The sequence below is a fragment of the Pan troglodytes genome, chromosome 3, assembly GCF_028858775.2.
Source record: "Pan troglodytes isolate AG18354 chromosome 3, NHGRI_mPanTro3-v2.0_pri, whole genome shotgun sequence".
NCBI classification, from domain to species: domain Eukaryota; kingdom Metazoa; phylum Chordata; class Mammalia; order Primates; family Hominidae; genus Pan; species Pan troglodytes.
Genome location: NC_072401.2, coordinates 41,492,990 through 41,511,843, shown reverse-complemented (window position 1 = coordinate 41,511,843; position 18,854 = coordinate 41,492,990). Strand labels below are relative to the sequence as shown.

At 39.3% G+C, this 18,854-nt stretch overlaps 1 protein-coding gene across 37 annotated transcripts in view; it reads left to right on the top strand.

The window, feature by feature from the left end:
* APBB2 (amyloid beta precursor protein binding family B member 2) overlaps window positions 1-18,854 on the top strand; it is a 401,712-nt gene that overhangs the window by 26,268 nt on the left and 356,590 nt on the right. For 3 of the 37 annotated variants that reach the window (XM_063808774.1, XM_063808764.1, XM_063808756.1), the window contains exon 2: window positions 12,136-12,196. The exons of 31 other annotated variants lie outside the window; for them this stretch is intronic. The gene's annotated coding sequence lies outside the window, so the exon portion shown is untranslated. Of the gene's footprint in view, window positions 1-12,135; window positions 12,268-18,854 lie in introns of those variants that run through there. 3 more of the 37 variants (XM_063808765.1, XM_063808766.1, XM_063808770.1) reach the window with 1 other exon arrangement.

Genomic DNA, 18,854 nt, shown 5'->3' with positions numbered 1-18,854 from the left:
AAAATTAGCCGTGTGTGGTGGTGGGTGCCAGCTACTCGCGGGGTGAGGCAGAGAATTGCTTGAACCTGGGAGGTGGAGGTTGCAGTGAGCCGAGATCGCGGCACTGCACTCCAGCCTGGGCAACAGAACAAGACTCCATCTCAAAAAAAAAATAGCCTATGTAGGAAATTCTTTTGATATAGTAAGTTTTAGAAAGCAAATATACTACAATGAAATAATACTAAGCAGTATGTTAAACTATGGGACATTTTCATTTCTTCAAGGATTATAACACTGGGGGATTATCAACTTTCTAATGAAAAAAATAATAGCACGTGTAAGATTGGACCTATTTGGATAATTAAATATTAATGAAAGAAGATGTGACTTTTGATTTTTAGCCATGAATTTTTAAGGGACTTCTATTTGAAGGCATGCTGAATTGTTTACTAAATTCAGGAAACAGTTACAGATTTTCAACCCTGTGCTGAGGCAACGTGCAGGTGCTTAGGAGACAAAAGAGAATGGGCCCCAGGCCTGTCTCCCAGGGGTTCACAGACAGTAAGTGTTATCGTGGAGAAACCTGTTCATGTAACACAGAGGAGGGATCAGTTAGTTTTGTCTGGGGTGTTAGAGAAAGAAGAAGAAAGGAAATGACTTACTATGTAAGGACCACAGTTCTATGGCTGAAGAATCTGAGCCATGTCCAGAATACTTAGCTAATGACTTCCTCAGGAGAGAGAAGTATACAGCTATTTACTTGTACTGAGGACTTTAATTTGTTGAGATGCTTTTATTGCTTGATTTTCTGAGGTTAGGCTGTTTTATTGTTAGGTAGCAGCAGCCAGAGAGCTGTTTTTGGAGGGGATTTACTGTCACTGTAATGCTCTGGGGCTGGGAGACTTTTATTTACCCATTAACCTTTTACATTAAGGGAAAGCACACAGATCTTAGATGTACTGCTTGATTTTTCCATATATATACAACTGTTTAGCCATTACCCAGGTCAAGATAGATAACATTCCTATCCCTCCTGTGGCCTTCCTCCTGCCCCTTCCAGACAGTACCCCTCCCATTGTATCTTTATCACTGTAGGCAAGTGTTCCCTCTTTGAACTTGGTGTAAATGGAATCATGAAGTGATTCAGTATGTGCTTTCATTCTGACCACGTCTGTGCAACCATCCACGTTGTTGTGAGTAGCAACAGCTCATGTTTTTCCCACTGTATATATTATATGAATATACTTCAGCCTATCCACTTTACTGTTGACAGACATTTGGTTTTCCAGTTTATGGCTACTGGGAATAATGATGCTATGAATATTCTTGTATTTGCCTTTGGTAGACACTTACCAGGCATTTCTGTTAGGTATATTCTTAGGAGTAGGATTGCTGAATTGTAAGGGGTATGTAGGTTGTTTAATAAAGTCTTCCAAATTGGTGGTTCCAGTTTACATTCCTACCAGCCATGTATGTTGCCACCACTTTTTCTTTTTTTGAATTGAGACGGGGTCTCACTGTCACCTAGGCTGGAGTGCAGTGGCATGATCTTGGCTCACTGCATCTGTGCCTCCCAGGCTCAAGCAAACCTCCCACCTCAGCCTCCCTAGTAGCCCAGACTACAGGCACGTGCCACCACACCCTGCTAGTTGCCACCACTTTTAACCCGGTTAGAACTGCCTTTGTTCCTTACCTTAGTTCACATAAGCATCCCCACACCCACAGGCACTGTTTTAGTCTGTTCAGGCTGCTGTAACAAAATACCCTAAAACAACAGACACTTATTTCACAGTTCTGGAAGCTGGAAAACGTTCGAGATGAAGGTGCTGGCAGATTAGGGTCCTGCTTTCTGGCTCATAGATGGCCATCTTCTCACTGTGTCCTCACATGGCAGAAAAGGGCCAGAAAGCTCGTAGAGGATCTTTTATAAGGGCACAAATCCCATCCATGAGGGCTGTACCCTCATGATCTAATCACCTCTTAAAGACCCCACCTCCTAGTACCATCACATTTGGAGTTGGGATTCCAACACATGAATTTTGGAGGGGAACAAACATTCAGTCTGCAACAGGCACCACAGCTGGAAATCTTCCTGCCTCTTTAAGATTCTTCTCTTTTACTTCATGGAGGTAGCTTGTCAATAGGGCTGGAAATGTCTCTGGAACCTGTTTTCTTTTTCAGTCCCCAGATGTCTTCATTTTTTTCTCACCTTCATGATGGCAAAGCCTGCTAATTGGTTGTTCTGTCTCTAGATTTTCTTTTCTACAAGCCAACCTCCACATGTTCCCCTAGAATAGAAAGATACATAACTAAAAGCACCTATCACAGTTTATAGGCACTTTAATGTGAATTGAATGGAAATCTGATTTAAAACTGGCTATATTATACAGTCTAAACTCTTTTGCATAAATATGTATTGGAAATAGTTAAGGAGTAATGATTTTTCATGCTATTGAGGATCTCATTTGGGAAAAATATAAATATATAAATCTCAATAGATATTTATGTATGTATACACATATATACATACATGCATACATAGAAACTTTTTTCCTTTGCCTCTGCAGTGAGATTTGGATTACAAAAGAAGCTAAAGTACAAATGGATAACTCATGTCACATAAATGAATTGAGAGTACTGTCTGTTTAAGGATCTTTCAGTTTAGATTTTAAAAGTTTTGGTTGATAATAATAAATAACTCTTGGTTGGCACTTAACAGTTTATGAATGTGTATGTGTGTACATAAATGTCTGTGTTGCTTATTTAATTCTTACAATGACCATGTTCAATAGATAGTATTACAGTATTCTTTTTTGCAAATGAGGAAATAGGGTCTCTGATGAGCTGAACAGTCGTCCAGGGTAACATGAATTGTACTTGATGGTTTGGTAAAGATAACAAAGCCTTCTGAATTCATAGCACATGGTCATTAAATTCATTTATATCCTATCTGTATATGACTTCTGCAGATAAGCTCTGAACTTAAGTTTGTGTGTATAATATTAGCCTATTGGTACAACTGTGTATTATTAATGTTGTTTGTTTTTCTCAAATTTAAAAGACTCTTATCTTTTTTCATGTTATAAAAATGGCATGGTTTTTAGTAGGAAACACAGCAGTAAATAACAAAGTATAAAAAGCCATTTTTTAAAAAATCACCTGAAATCCCACCATTTTGATAGGTGTTACATTTTAATATTTGGCAAGTAAAGGACTGCTGCCCTTTGCTACCTGAGATCTTATTTTGTATCATTGTATCTTCACTTCATTAGGAAAACAGTTCTTATAGAAGCTCATCTCTGACCTGATTTTATTTCTGTGCTGGGGTTGTTTGCTAAAACTTGAAATAATCTTAAATGAAAAGACGAACCGAAGGTCTTAGCTGCAAAGTGAGCATACATACACAGCCCTGCAAAGCTAGGTGCATACCAGACAAGTGAATAACATACTAATTATTATCCTACCTTGGTAGTAATAGAATTGTAGCTTCAGGCACTGTGTAAGACCTAGCTTTTTAAGCTGGCAAAATAGTGATTACTATTTTTAGTTCAATTTCCGCTCTTTAAAAAAACATAGTATACTACTTGCTACTCCTGGATGGTTTTATGTATTTTAATTAATGTTATCTTATTGCATTTGTACCCTGAGGCTGCTTTAGTGAAAGATATAATTTCAGAAGGCTGATGAAATTAGATAGGTCTGACTAGGAAGACTCTGTTATTCATATTTATGGTTATAAAATATTTCGGGTACATCTGTGTAAGACATTCTTGTGCTATAAACATACAGACACTGTTGTGAATCAATTTGCCTTAGAGTGTGGTAGAGTAGTTACAGACCAGTATAGTAGCTCTAGTGTGGGGGTGATTTGTTGTTTTTGTTGGGGGTGTTTTTGGTATTAAACATGACTTTACATTTTTCACTTGAAATCTCATCATGCAATGCTGTGTAAAGAAATGAAAGTGATTCTAAACCAAACACACACAACACTCCTCAGCTTTATTACTTTATAGTCAGGCTTAACACATTCTGATGGAATTGGCATGAAGTACGTGACCAGGTAGAAATCAGCTTTATTTGGTCTAAATGACTAGCCGGTTATAGGGCATGGAAAATCTACTTTAAATCACTTTCCAGAGCCAAATGCAATTAAGATGTTGCAATAAAGTGAAGGCCAATTCTCTGAGAAAGAAAGAAATACTATTTTGAATGAAAAAAATACTATTTTATTTGACATAGTCAATAAAGAAGAAAAGCTATAATAAACTATTTATAATGATAATGTGCAGAGCAGAGTTTTCTTTGAAATGGGAGTTAAGAATTACATAAAGGTGTCACAGAGTGATTGAACAGTTACTATACAGCATATTCCCTACCTTAAAGGTTAGGGTCCTGAAACCCTTTTTATGGTAGATCTTGTGGTTGTGAAATTTGAAATCTTAGGGGGAAAGGTCATGGGCATCAAGAGAAGAAGTGAACCTTAGGAAAACTTAGTACACATTGTTTTTAAGATTCTCTGAAATCAATAGCAATGTGCACTTTAGAAACCTCACACAGCTTCATTGTAATGCTGTGTATTCCTTTTGCTTTGTGATACATAATAACCATATTAAGATGCTTTTGTTGTATCCAGGGGCCAGTCATCTATCCAAATACTTATTGCCCTTTCTTCTTTCTGCTCTCCTTCATCCATCCATATATTTCCATTCAATCATTTCTCCTTTCCTGCGAGGTGCCATTTTAGGCTTTGGGGATACAATGAAACAAAGTTCCTGCCCTCAGTAAGATTACACTCTAGTGAAGGGAGATAGATAAGTGTCTCAGGTTGGATTCTCCACAGGCGGACACTGAAATGGAGTTTGGGAAGCAGGATGTTTATTTGCGATCAATTCCTGTGAACAGGAGGTGGAAGGAGAATTGTGCAGGGGAAGAAGCTGAGCTGTGATGCAGGTTTGGCGGAGTCTCTGCCAACCTTCCAGAGAGCTCTGCAGTGAATGTCACCTCTCAGAGTGTCCCACACAGAGGTGTGGACTACCCTGGGAAGGATGTGACCTCAGGCAGGTGAGGCTGCATTCTGTAGCCAAGGCTGACCCCGAGGAACTGAGTCATGGACGCTGTTTACCTGCATTTGCTCAGCAAGTTCTTTCTTTATTGGGGGATCTAGCAATGCATCTCCCAGTCTGCCACAATAAGTACTTAAAGTACCTGGTGGTGACACACAATGGAGAAAAATAAAGTGGATGAGGGGGACAGACAGTGTTGGAGGGAGGAGAAGGCCTTAAGGAGCTATTTAAACAGAGGTCTAAAGGAATTAAGGGCTCTGGGGCAGAGTGGTCTAAGCCCAGGGAAGAGCTAGAGCAAAGGCTAGACATGAGCCTGGCCTGTTGGAGGAACAATAAGGGGGCCAGTGTGTGAGCTAGGGTATGAGCATGTAGGGTCTTTTGGCCATTGCCTTTTATCCTTTATGAGGTGGTGTATTACTTTGCTAGGGCTGCTGTAACAAACTACTATAAACTGGGTGGTTAACCCAGGGGTCTTCTACCCCCAGCCAGGGATACTGGTCTGTGGCCTGTTAGCAACTGGGCCACACAGCAAGAGGAGAGTGGCAGGCCAGCGAATGAAGCTTCATATGTATTTACAGCCGCTCCCCATGGCTCTCATTACCGCCTGAGCTCTGCCCACTGTCAGATCAGTGGTGGCCTTAGATTCTCTAAGGAGCACGAATCCTATTGTGAACTGCACATGTGAGGGATCTAGGTTGTACGCTCTTTATGGGAATCTAATGCCTGATGATCTGTCGCTGGCTCCCATCACTCCCAGATGGGACCATCTAGTTGCAGGAAAACAAGCTCAGGGCTCCCACTGATTCTACATTGTGATGAGTTGTATAATTATTTCATTATAAATTACAATGAAATAATAATAGAAATAAAGTGCACAATAACTGTAGTGTGCTTGAATCATCATGAACCGCCCCCTCCCACCCCCTGCAACTCCCCCAGTCCATAGAAAAATTGTCTTCCATGAAACAACTTCTTGGTGCCAAAAAGGTTGGGGACAACTGGCTTAAACAACACAAATTATTGTTTTACAGTTCTGGAGGCTGAAGTCTGACTCAGGTTATTGGTAGAGTTGGTTCCTTCTGAAGATCATGAGAGAAAGAGAATCTGTTCCATCCCTCTCTCCTAGCTCTTGGTGGTTTCCTGGCAATATGTGGCATTCCTTGGCTTATAGATCTCTGCCTTCATCTTCACATGGTGTTCTCCCTATGTATGTGTCTCTGTGTCCAAATTTTCCCTTTTTATAAGGACATCATTCATATTGGAATTGGGGCCCACCTAAATGACCTCATCTTAACTAATTACATCTGCAATGACATTATTTCTGAATACGATCACATTCTGTGGTACTGGAGGTTAAGAGTTTAACATATGAATTTTTGAGGGACACAGTTCAACCTGTAACAGGTGGAAAGCCGTCAATGGGTTTTGAGCAGAGGAATGATGCGATCCAACTTAGGTTTATAAAGGATCACTGTTTTGTGGAGAACAGAATGAAAGGAGGAAGCAGAGTCATTGTAAAAAGCCAGGCGAGACAATGGTGATTGCTGGGCCAGGGTGCTAGAGAGGGCAGTGGTGTAGACAGGTTCCAGATATAAGGTACAGCTGACAGAATTTCCTTATAAATTAGATATGGACTGAGAGAGAGAGAAAGAGAATGTAAGCATAGACAAGGATGGCTCTCCTGGGCAACTGCAAGAATGGAATTGCCATTTACTGAGATGGGCAAGGTCTTGGAAGAAGCCAGTTTGGAGGTACCATTAGGAGTTTGATTTAGGACTTAGGTTTCTGATGCTTCTTAGACATTGGTATGGTTAGGCTTTGTGACCCCACCCAAATCTCATCTTGAATTGTATTCCCCATAATTCCCACATGTCAAGGGAGAAAGTAGGTAGAGGTAATTGAATCATGGGGGTGGTTTCCCCATGCTGTTCTAATGGTAGTCAGTGAGTTCTCACAATATCTGATGGTTTTATAAGGGGCTCTTCCCCCTTGGCTTGGCACTTCTTCCTGCTGCCTTGTGAGGAAGGCGCCTTGCTTCCCCTTCACCTTCTGCCATGATTGTAAGTTTCCTGAGGCCTCCCAGCCATGCTGATCTGTGAGTCAATTAAATGTCTTTCCTTTATAAATTACCCAGTCTCAGGCAGTTCTTTATAGCAGTGTGAAAACAGATTAATATAGCTATTCATGTGATGATATTGAATAGGCAGTTGGATATATGAGAGATTCTGGAATCCAGAGTTCAAAGAAGTTTCAGCTGGAAATGTGATGTGAAAGGCAGCTATGTTCACCACTATACTACCAACACTGGAGATGTGATTTATAAATCATGAATTTGTAGAAGGTGTTTGAAGCTGTGAGATTAACCAAGGTTACCTTGGTGAGATCACCAAGAAGGCAGGTACTGAATGTTTGCAGTTAGAGTAATCATTCAGTAGAATGAAGGTTCAAATTGACCATTGGCTTTGGCAACATGGAGGTCATTGGTGATCTTGACAAGCAGTTTTGATAGAATGGTAGGAATGAAAGCCTAATTGGAGTGAGCTCAATGGGAGGAGAGAAATGGAGACTGTAAATATAGACAGCCCTTGACTTTACAACTGTCTCTCCCATGTTTATCCTGGAGATGCGGAGTCACTAGGATGCTAGAGATGGAAAGATCTTTATGTGACCTTCTTAGAAGGGAAGTTAGGTACTTCTCAGGCCTCCTTTTCTGTTACGAGGTTATTTAACTCTACAGAGTAAAGATGGCTTCATGCCAAAGTATGTTATGGTAGTCCCTTTCTTTTTTCTTTTTCTTTCTTTTTTTTTTTTTGAGACAGTTTCACTCTTGTTGCCCAGGCTGGTGCAATGGCGTGATCTCGACTCACCACAATCTCCACCTCCCAGGTTCAAGCGATTCTCCTGCCTCAGCCTCCTGAGTAGCTGGGATTACAGGCATGTGCCACCATGCCGGGCTAATTTTGTATTTTTAGTAGAGACAGGGTTGCTCCATGTTGGTCAGGCTGGTCTCGAACTCCTGACCTCAGGTGATCCACTCTCCTCGGCCTCCCAAAGTGCTGGAATTATAGGCGTGAGCCACTGCGCCCGACCATGCTAGTCCCTTTCGAGCAAGTTCTAGCTCCTTTCTTCCTAACAGGATAGTATATTAATACTGAGTTCTTAAGGAGTAAGAGTGTGTTAGGCTTACATAGAATTAGTCATGAAGTCATAAGGGAAGAAATATTTGACCTAAAAGGATGTTTACTGCGATTCACTTGCATGAATAAAGAAAATGAAGAAATTATACATAATTAGCTCTTGGGATAATTTACATCCAAAAACAATTTTAAGCACGTTTCAATTTCTTCTTTCACGTATCTTAAAATCAAGAGTTATAAGCAAAGTATAATTAACCCACTTGAGTTTCATCGTCTCCCATTATCCAACGTAAGGGAGCGGAAGACCCAAAAAGGCAACCGAAAGAGTAGCGTGAAACAAAAGGGCCCTTGAGTTGTAGCCTTGCCCCTGGCAACTTCCCCAACACCCCACAATGGCTTGGTGAAACAGTTTAGGAAAAACTCTGCCTGCTGGAATTGAATGTGGGTGAAGGTGTGAACTTAAGCTTTCAGAAAACCTGTGCAATTTCATAATCAAAGGAGATATTAAATGTTTAGTTTCTACAAGGCCATATTAGCTCTTAAAAAGATTTTTTAAATGTAATTGATGGGATTAAATTTGATCACTGACGTTCTTGCTCTTTTGAAGAGAGCACCTATTCTGTTAACCCATAGGATTCATTTGATCAAATGTGATTTTTTTTTGAGATGAAAGGGACTTCTTTCAGGGGTTCATTCTTCTCCACTGAGTTCACAGAGGGAAAAAAGGAAGGAAGTAGAATTAAACTATACGATGAAAACAGCTTTGGATTTAATACAAGAGAATTAATACAAGAGCTTTGGATTTAATACAAGAGAAGCTTTTCTTAATGAGGCCTCTTGAGGATGGTCGTAGTGTAGGATTTGTAAATCATTCCCTTGTAGACAATCAAGGTAAAGTGATCAGGAGTCCTTGAAGGTGGGAGGTCATTCTGGTCCACTGGAAGACACAAGAAAACATGTGCCCACATTTACTGTTTAGTAGTTTTTGTTTTTTTGTTTTAGAGACAGGGTCTTACTCTGTCACCCAGGCTGGAGTGTAGTGGTGCGATCATAGCTCACTGCAGCTTCGACCTCCTGGGCTCAAGTGATCCTCCAGCCTCACCCTCCCTCTGCCCCCCCATCAAGTAGTTGGGACTACACGCATGTACCACCACTATGACTGGCTAATTCAATTTAATTTAATTTTTGTTTGTTTGTTTGTTTTTTTGCAGAAACAGGGTCTAGCTAAGTTTTACAGGCTGGTCTTGAACTTCTAGACTCAAGCAGTCCTCCCGTCTCCCCCTCCCATGGGGCTGGGATTACTGACGTGAGCCACTGTGTCCAGCCAAGTTTACTCTTAAGGACCCTGAATCAAGCACACATAACCCCACCTTCATGCAGGTTTACTTTGATTTATTCAGGATTCACAGGACCATGGTGTTTAAAAGCATTTGTGTCCTTGTAAGAGATAGCGAGGAGGGGGTCAGGCATGCTGCCTTACACTGATGGAAGCTCTTCACTAACCCAAACCTTTGCCCACAGAGACAAATGATTTCTCAGGTTTGTGTCCATTCTGAGAGCTGTTTTGTTCCTGTACTTTCCCTTTTTGTCTTATCTGATGTTGGTCTCTTAAATTCAGCATTGAAATTTAAATATGAAAGAAAGAGAAGGATTAGTTGGATGTTGTTTGTATTAAATTCTCTAATGAGTTAACACGTTATCAAGTACCATTTTGTTTGCTTTCCCTGAGGTTTTAAAATATTATTTCCAAGATAAGATTCCCAGGCAGCTGTCTTCCTTACTTCTGAATTTATATATAATCTAGTGTTATTAACCCTTTGTAGTTCTTTTTTATGCCAGTATGTGTCTGTTTCGGAAATTTTAAAATAAAGCCAGCTGTGTTAAATATTCACAGAATCGATTTTCACTTGCTTAAAGTCTTTAGTGATTTATCTTCAGGGAGTATTAATACGGCAGTAATTCTGCATTACATTTCTTGTACCAGCATTTAATTGATGCTATATTTCATGAGGATTATTGCAGGTTTATTGCTGTTATATTTAGAGTTGTGGTTCTGGGCTGGTAATCTAGAAGCGTGAGATTCCCAAATCTGTTGTTCCATTTTAATTGTGTGTTCTTTTGAGCTGACAAGTTTGAGAAGGGCTGTTAACTATTTAACAGACCTGATAGATAAAAACTGTTTTAGTAGAGTAGACCTGGGGATACTTTACCTGTGTATGTTGTGTGAATCTATTTTTTTACATGACGGTAGATGAATTGAATCTATACATATTTTTAAATTGATATATATGTTGATATGATTTATGTTAGGTATTAGTGTTTGAGTTACTTCCCAATTGAGGTACTCGGACATCTCAGGCTGTGTGAATGGCAGCAGTTGTATTGTGTTTTAAAACAGGTTAATTTACATTGTTGTTCTCTTTGAGAAACTTCAGTAGTTTCTCAGAACATTAGAACACAGTTCTCCTTGGAACCTCACACTGTATGACACTTAGCAAGTGTTCATCATTGTATTGAAAGAACAAATACATGTCTGTAGAACAGAAAACTTTTTGTTGAGCGAGTAAATGGATGTCTGTGCAATAGACGTGACACGTATACAACACACTGGTGGACCCTCAAGAAAGAAGGAGAGTTTGCCCATCAATCACAGTCCTTAATAAATATTTGTTTAATGAATGAAAAGTAGGAAAACAGGTAGGAGGCAGTTCTGGGTGGGTGGAAGGGAAGTGTAAAAACTGCAGAGGCAGAAAAGTACAAGACAAGGTTATGGCTCAAGTATTTGTATTGGATTTAACCCAGGCAGCAGAATGTTGTGAAAGGAACCCTAGACTAGGAGTTAACACACTTGGGTCTTTGCCACTTATTAAGAATGTGGTCTTGGGTGACTCAGTGAACTTTTGGGCCTTGGTTTTCTCATCTGCTCTGGCTTCCTTCCCCAAAAGCTTACTATGAAGGTCAGATGAGAAAATTTATGAGAGAATGTTTTGCAAACCCTCAAGGGACATCCATATTAGATGGTGATGTGAGCCTTGATAGAAGATGAGGTTCATTCATCCAACAAATGTTTACTGAGCACCTGCCTCGGGCCATGCACTGTGATAGATGGTGGCAGTACAGTGGAGGGTAAAACACACACCTTATCTCCTGGCTTTTGTTCTAGTGGGTGAGAAAGATATTAATCAGTCACTCAAATAGAGAATTACATACTGTTGTAAGTACTTTAAAGTACAGGGTACCGGAGGCTCCATTCTAGTCTAGGTGGGTTTGAGGCTTATCCTGTAGATGTATGTAGAGATTTTAAAGATCCTTAGTAGGAGTGACTTAAACCCAACGTTGCTTTAGGAAGTTTAATCTATTGGCTACCTGTAGGATAGATTGACAAAGGATTGGAGTCTGGAAGAATAAAAAAGTTACTGTACTGTATATATGTATATTTTTCTTTACTTGGAATTGTCTTGATGTTTTGTTTAATATTGATACATGTGGGTAAGGTTTTCTGGAGTCTTGATGTTTATATGGTTTGCATTTGGTGTATTAGTGAACATCTATTTTTAGTTAGACATGAAGTTGTTTAGCATAAAGTATTAGTAAACTCTTACATCGGTTCTTCTGCGTGTGAGACCCTGTACTTAGTGCTTCATATATACAGGTTGAGCATCTGTAATCTGAAAATCTGAAATCCAAAGTGCTCCAAAATCTGAAACTTCTTAAGCGCTGACATGGTGTTCAAAGGAAATGCTCACTGGAGCATTTCAGATTTCAGATTTTTGGATTATGGATGCTCAACTGGTAAGTATAATGCAAATATTCTCAAATATGAAAAATCTAAAACTTGAAACACTTCTGGTCCCAAGCATTTTGGATAAGGGATACTTACCCTGTATTAACTCATATTAACTCCCAACAACCACTGTTGAGACCATGTTATTCAACCATATTGTCCTCATTTACAGACAGGGAAACTGAAACTTCCCAGGCTGTGCAGCTAGTAGGTGGGACTTGGACCCAGACCAGGTGTGTGTCCATCGCTGCATTATCATCTCTTCATAAAACAAAGAATTTAATATTGTATGAACGAAGATAAGGTAACCTTTAAATAACCACTGTGAATCCCTTTGTTTCAATATATTTCATTCCTCTTGATTTTTAAAATAAATATTTGTTAATTACAAAATTAAGAACAAAACCTATTTTAAAGCAAAATATTTTTTTATGTTACAGTTTGCATTTTACAATGCAGAATGAGAAAAGCATGGTAGTTCTTGATACTGCTTTCAGGGCTGCATAGCTCTCCATTTTTTCCCTTTGTTTCATTACCAGAATAACTGTCAGCTGAGTCAGTGAGTGTCCAAAGCTGTTGACTGTGGTAGATCTTGTTTGCCTCCTGTCTTTCACTGCCCAGAAAAGCTTCAATTCTGTATCATCTGTGCATTTTAGTTCTAGGGCAGAAAAGTCTTAGAGCAGATAGCATCTGTGGTGTGTACTTAAACTGACCCTCTGAATTCACAGATGGGAACCACAAAATGAAGGCAACCACTTTCCATGGTGTTAATTATTGGCAGAGCCAGAACCAAAGAGCAGGACCCAGGACATCAGCCCAGTTTCCCCCATGGCCTATTTAGACATTGCTCATTTTCATGCTTTTTTTTTTGGTACACTATTTTCATTCAATTGCATTTGTGTAATATATTTGACAGTGAAATTTTGCATTAATTCAGCTAAGTCCTAAAGTAGAGGTGTAAGGCATGCTCTGGCTGTTTTCAAAATGAGTTCATATTCAGATTATTTCAATTTAGATATTAATAAGATCTCAAATTTTTTTCTTATAATTTTAGTTTTTGTTAACCCAAAATGCTTTATGAAATAAGCTGTCTTGTGTTATTTTCCCTCATTGCATTAGCTTTTCATTTGTTTTGCTTCTTTTTCTTAAAACTTTGATCCTAAACTATGGGCCAGTGTAGATATGCTACAAAATGTCTGAGTTCAGAATTGAACTAAACCCATGGTTTTGGATTACTTTGGTTTACGGCCAGAATTACTGACATTTTTTATAGTGATAGTAAGAGAAAATGTTTTGCAGTGTCTCATAAGGGACTTTTTATATATTACTTTTTGATTCTGCTTTTGTTTTTTGACCTTTGGGCTGGTGGGTGGGGGCCAAGCAGGGTGGGAGGGGGAAGAAGCTGGAAGTATGCTTTCTGTCTAATGTAACCCAGCTTGTCCTCTGAGGGCTCTGGTTTAATTTGGTTAATGCTGTAAACTGCTAAAAAAAATACATTCTTTATGGGAATTGGGTGTAGATATAATGTTACTAGGAAAGAGACAATAAGCTTGCAGTTTTACAGATGGTCTCATTTTCTTTATTTGGTTAGAATCTCTTTTTGGACTCTTTATGCTTTCTGTGATTGGTGTGAGGCTTTCTGTTTTTATTTTGTCCGTGTTTTATTACCAACTGGTTATATTTCAGTAACAGAGCCAGGGGGACCAGAATCTCTTAAATATTCTGTACAGAATTTTGTGTTTAGAGTGTAGACCCTCTTATCTGGGAATATCATGACCAGCAGCTGGTTAGTTATTTAAGGTGGAGAAATGTGAAAAATGTTACATTCATGTCTTAAACATTTTATTTCAAACATGTTTGCTAATTTCTGATATGGGGCCAAGTCCTGATAAGTGGCTTCCATGTTGGTTTTGCACATAAACTTCACCTGTGATGCATGATCTACACAGTTTTCAGTTTAGGTTGCTTTAAAGTAAGAACTTTAAAATACTTGTGAATATCGTGAGTGTAGAATCCTAGATTTTTATGATTTGCCTTCCAGTCTTTTGCTCTTTTCTTCCTCACATCTAATATCATGGCATTTATTTTAGTGTTGAACTTTTATTGAATTATTCCAAATCATTCAAACATTCAACTTCATTTTCGTTGAAACATTAATTTATCTGAATAAAAAAATTAAAAAATATTAATTTCTCTGAATATTGTGTTTATATACAATTCACTACGTGTTTATATATTTAAATTGTAAGAACAACTGGTGTAAATAGGAATAAACATATCTGACCATAGGGAATGATACAGCTTGATTGGTGGGAGCAGATCACTACTTTTTAATCTGTATATGGTGAAAATCTAGTCTTTTTTATTTCCAATCTTTTGTGGACCTGTACTTTTACTTAAAAAACAAACAAACAAAATACAAGCCTTATTTTTTAAATTTATTTTTAAAAACAACAGAAATAAAATTACATTTTAATAAATGTAGTTGGAAAAAACAGAATATAGGGAAGAATTTCTAAATGTGTACTTTGAAAGTGTACATGTCTTGGCAATTCACAAAGAATTACTGTTACTCTTGTTAATTTTTATTCCATTTATAACTAAGCAAAAAGTTATGAGTGAAATAATGATTCTTCATATTAAATTCCTCTGTATATACTTTGACCAAACTCTATGTATATCAATATTTAGAGTTTTTAATGTCACAAATGAATTCACATCTTGCTTGTTAACCTATCTAACTAGGCTGGGTTGGTGACAAGCTTGTCTTGAGGCTAATGTCTATCCAAACTATTTCTAGTTTTCCTTAAATAATACTCATGGTAGAGGAACTGATCTTATAGAGGGATGTGGATGATAATGAATGAAAAAAGACATTTTAAAGGAATTCTGGAAAGCTCAGGATATTCATTTTTAATTTTACTCCAAAATGATGTAAGTGATGCTATCGTGTCAAAATTCATCTTCAGTCCTTCTTCAGTAGCCAGTTCCAACAATATATCCTGTAAATTTATGTTTAAAGTTAAATGAACTTTTAGTGTTAAGAAATGGATTCCTGATTTTAATACTTTCGTACTGCAGTTGACTAACCTTAAACTATCATATGTGGTTACGTAGTTCTTCAGAGCTTGACTAGTAGGTAGCTGGTGCTGCATGTACCTCACAAGATCAGCAACACTGGAGTTGGTCAATGAAGCGAGTCAGATACTTAGGCCCTTAGGTGATGCAACCATGTCTAATGGCTCTGTATGTTTCTAAATGCCTTCTCACCATTTTTGTACTTACCTCATGGGCAACTGGTAATAAACAGTTGGCAGGCTAGCACCCACCTAGACCACACATTGAGTAGTCTTGTGCTCAGGTAGAGTCTCCTACTAGTTATGAGCTGCTAGCGTGCTCAAACATCAGTCATGTTCTGATGTAGGATGCGCCGGTTAATTTGGCAGGGTGGTTAAGCAGAGATGAGTTAAGGGAGCCTCTCTTGTGTAAACATTTTTTTTCTGGGGAGCAGGTTTATAGCTTTCTTGAGATTCTCTGACTTAAAAAAGGTTAGGAACTGCACTATCAGATATGTGTGTGTGCATGCTTGTATGTATTATATTAATCCCGTGATTGTGAGGCCAATAGAAGTCTGCTTAGTTATCTCTTAAGAAATCTCAGTAGTTGATTCTTTTGTCCTTTGCCTGAGTATATTGCCTGGGCCCAGGAAAATTTATCTGCTATTACAGTTTAACACACCCTGAAAAAATGATCAGCTTCGGTGTTTCAGTCCACAGTTACCTGTTAACTAAGATGATTTTAAATGAGAATCGTGTGAACAGGGACTACTTAGGTTAGCTGTGATTTATCTTGCTTTTGTTCATAGCTGAGATAGAAGTCAGTTTTTCATGTTTTTTAAGTAATCATGTTCTTCTCCATCTTTAACACTGGGGTTTGCATGTAGCTTCTAGGTATTGTGGCATATAATACTTATACAGTCATGCATCACTTAGTGGTGGGGATATCTTCTGAGAAACATGTTAGGCGATTTCATAGTTGTGCGAACGTTGTAGAGTGTACTTACACAAGCCTAGATGGTATAGCTTATTACACACCTAGGCTATCTGGCATGGCCTATTGCTCCTAGGTTATGGACCTGTACAGCATGTTACTCTACTCAATTCTGTAGGCAATTGTAACACAATGGTAAGTATTTGTGTATCTAAACATATCTTAACATAGAAAAGTTATGGTAGAAGTATGGTATTGTAATCTAATGGGACCACCTCGTATATGCAGCCTGCCGTTGACTGAAATGTTGTTATGTGCACCTAGAATGTAGCCATTTCCGTGGAGACATTTTCTACAGCCAGGTACTTCTCTGAAGTATAGTTTTCTGCCTAAGAACTAACACACTCTTGAATTCTCCAGTTTCTCCCCTGGCCGATAGGAATCTGTCTAGTTATCTCTGAAGAAATCTCAGTATTTGGTTCCTTCATCCTTTGCCTGAGAATATTGCCTGGGTCCAGGAGAATTTAGCTGCTGTTACAGTGTAACACACCCTGAAAAAATCAGTTTGGGTATTTCAGGCCCCCATTTTTATGTTAACTAACTTATGATTTTAAATGGTAATCCTTCTGTGAACAGGGACTACTTAGGATAGCTGCGATTTAGCTTGCTTTTATTAGTTCATACCTGAGATAAAAGCGAGTTTTTCATGTTTTTTAAGCAAATGAAATTTTAGCTATAGTTGAACTTTGTTCCCATGGAAGTTATTAGTAGAGTCTTTGGTGTTGGAGAAAGAGTCTGAATTTCCTTGTAGTGGTAATAACCAGAATTTTGAAAGAGAAGATGACAGGCTGCAGAGGGAAGTGAAAATGTACTAATGATGAGTATAGATTTATTTCAGAGTAAAAAAAGTGTAGTGTGTTAATTTTAGAAGCATTTCCTTTCTTGATGTTTTACCTTGCAACTTGAAGTTTTTCAATATCCTAAAATGAGCTGATTTGACAGTCAAAAAGTATCCTTGAAAAAAATGACAGCTTGGCATCTTTTGCCTGGCTGACTTTTCCCCCTTCCATCAGGTGGAAAGAAAAAGCAGTGGTAAATTTCAGGCATAGTCAGAGGGAAGCCATTTTTACATAATTTTAGTAGCTCTTACTTGAGTGCTTACTGTGTCCATACTATTTCAAGCATATGGATTTCATTTCAAGCTGAGGATGTGGGCAGAGCCCACTCCCATTGTGTGAAGTGCAAAGTACTGTACCAGGCATTGGGGTATGAGAGTTTGTAAACCACACTTAGTTCCTGCCCTCTGGATGCGCCTAATCTAGTGGGGGAGACCAAGAGCCTAACAAATCATCATTTGAAATGGTGGTAGGTTCTATGAAGAGTAATTATAGAGTGCTATGAGAACATAAAGGGTGCTCGTCTAGTCCCCGAGGTTGGTGAGAGAAGCCTTTCCAGCTAAGTGATATTTAAGCCAAAACCTGAGTATATCTTGATGAGTAGAAGTTACGTAGGCCAAAGTGTATGTATAGGGGGCTGGCGGATGGGGGTGGGAAGACAGTCTAGATGAGGGTACGGTTTGCATTAAGCCCTTGAAGTAATGATCGAAGCTGGCTTAGGGACTGGAATGTGCCTGGGGCGGGGGGTGCTGGATGAGGTGTTGGAACAGCAGGCAGGGGCCAGGCACCAGGCAGTGACCAGGATTTTGGTCTTTGTTTTAGAGGCAATGGAAAACTTTAAAGGGGTTATTTATTTATTTATTGTTTTGAGATGGAGTCTCGCTTTGTCACCCAGGCTGGAGTGCAGTAGTACGCTCTTGGCTTACTACAACCTCCGCCTTCTGGGTTCAAGCGATTCTACTGCCTTAGCCTCCCGATTAGCTGGGATTACAGGCTTCTGTCACCATGCCCAGCTAATTTTTTTTGTACTTCTGGTAGAGATGGGGTTTCACCATATTGGCCAGGCTGGTCTCAAACTCCTGACCTCAGGCGATTCCACCCACCTTGGCCTCCCAACGTGGTGGGATTACAGGCGGCTGCCACCACGCCCAGCTAATTTTTTTGTACTTTTGGTAGAGATGGGGTTTCACCATGTTGGCCAGACTGGTCTTGAACTCCTGACCTCAGGCGATTCTGCCCACCTTGGCCTCCTAACGTGCTGGGATTACAGGCATGAGCCACTGCGCCCGGCCCTATTAAAGGGTTTTAAGACAAGACATGGATAGATGTATGCTTTATAAGGCTCATTCTGGGTCACAGTGGATACAGGTAGGTCTTCATGGAGCCTTATGAAATGGTTACTCAGCTCGAACAGTCACTAGACCTTTGCTGAGCTGGGCATAAGTTTGGTTCTTGGCCCTGTTTTGTCTTCCAAAATTCTGTTTATTCAACAAGATTCAAAGTTGGCTTCTGACACCTTCCCCTGCTTTAGAGAAGACTACATTTTTTTTGCTATTGTTGTTAGAGCCACCTGTTACCTTTGCAGGAAGCTATGGAACAAAACAATTTACAGGTGTTCCAGGCTGCAGAATGGTCCTTGGGCAGGGCCTACTGGGCAAGTAGCTCTCTGTCACCATAGTCCAGGGGCTGGCTCTCAGCTTTGGTAATCTGGAAATCAGTTATTTTTCGGCACATGTGTAAAGTGATTGAACTCTGGGGAGCAGATTCTTGTTAACCTAAATCACGAGAGACTCATGTAACTGAAGTGCCAGGTGGTTAATGCTGAGTAAAGACAAGAGCTGGGAGGAGTTCTGGAGGCAAGCCTACATGGAAAGACAAAGGAGAAACTGACGTAGCGAGTTGGTTAGATCTCCATAAGGGCCATCCCTGCAGACCTATCAAGGGGACTGATACTTGAGTCACTGGATGTTATCAGATATTGTACAGGTTAACACATTCAAGTTAT